General features: G+C 32.1%; 1 long non-coding RNA gene across 1 annotated transcript in view; it reads left to right on the top strand.

Moving 5' to 3' along the window:
• Positions 1-240: 240 nt before the first annotated feature.
• Positions 241-1193, top strand: part of LOC107681001 (uncharacterized) — a 1802-nt gene continuing 849 nt past the window's right edge. Inside the window, exon 1 of the long non-coding RNA XR_001633216.1 lies at positions 241-277. This is a non-coding gene — a long non-coding RNA (uncharacterized LOC107681001). The remainder of the gene's footprint in view (positions 278-1193) is intronic.

The raw sequence follows: 1193 nt of genomic DNA, 5'->3' as shown, positions 1-1193 counted from the left end.
GAGAGCATGAGCTAATTGAATAGAATATCTTTGTCATTGTACAAGTAACGTTACAATAAGATTTATTTTGAAAGTTCCAAATTGATAGAAAAGCTTAAGAATACAAATAATTTAAAATGGCAATATATAATTATCAATTATAAAAAGTTTGCAGCAGTATTAAAATAGTGCAAATAGCTCAGATGTGCAATGCAGCATTAAAACCTAAACAGCAGAAACAGAAAACATAATGTAATAAAACGGTAGGAGTGAATTTATTATTCCATGTACATTTGAGGTTAATGTGTGTACTGGGCTACTTTTTAGTTACAGCAGCTATCACTGTTGTTATAAAGTCAGTTGTGCCGGACAATTTTGGAGGCAGAGACAGATTGTGGGGGGCACTAATACGGAAAAAATGAAACTGCTGGAATAAAGAGTTTTAAAGGGTTAGTGATGGAAAACGTGTAAAATTAAAATACCACATCTCAATCAAGACTGTTCAGCCTGGTCTCATGTTTATACATAGGTATTAATACGTAACATTTACAAGCACAAAATTTACATTTTTGTACATTTTTATTGATGCTAAAACGTACAATTTAGATGTATTTCAAGGTTTAAAGGCTACGTATTTTTAACTAAAAAACGTACAATATTTACGTAACATTTATATCATTAAGATATTTGTATCAATGCATTTTTATCATTTTATCTATAAGCGATTTAGATTTTTAGACCCCTTAACCTACCTCCAAACCTTAATCTACCCATTTTGTAGCAAATATAAAAGGATATAAAACGCAATTGATCGAAATATGCAGGAAAATAACCATTTTAGTAACAATATAGCATTAAAAATATTTTATAGTCGCTAATCCCACTCCTACCTATAAACCTAAACATGACTATTTCTGTACAGTATAAGAAAAACATGACAGACAGATAAATGCAATTGCAATCATTTATTTATTGCAAAAATGTCAAAAGCAGTACCAAAAGTAATCCAAACGACTACGCGTTGCAGCCGCGGTTCTCTCTGGCAGAATACAGTAGTCACTGGACTCGCTGCTCGGGATGGAGATGAAGATCGCCAAATAAAGGCATGGATTTGGGTCTATTCCTTGCAGTGGATTCGGAAGATTTGGATTACAGAGCACGAATAAAATTGTTTCATTTCGTAATTATGTTGCGTTTTTGGTGTATTTTATAGT

This window comes from Sinocyclocheilus anshuiensis, unplaced genomic scaffold (assembly GCF_001515605.1).
Source record: "Sinocyclocheilus anshuiensis isolate Anshui unplaced genomic scaffold, SAMN03320099.WGS_v1.1 scaffold2032, whole genome shotgun sequence".
Classification (NCBI taxonomy): Eukaryota; Metazoa; Chordata; class Actinopteri; order Cypriniformes; family Cyprinidae; genus Sinocyclocheilus; species Sinocyclocheilus anshuiensis.
Note: the sequence above shows the minus strand (reverse complement) of the source record. Positions and strands in the feature narration are given on the sequence as shown.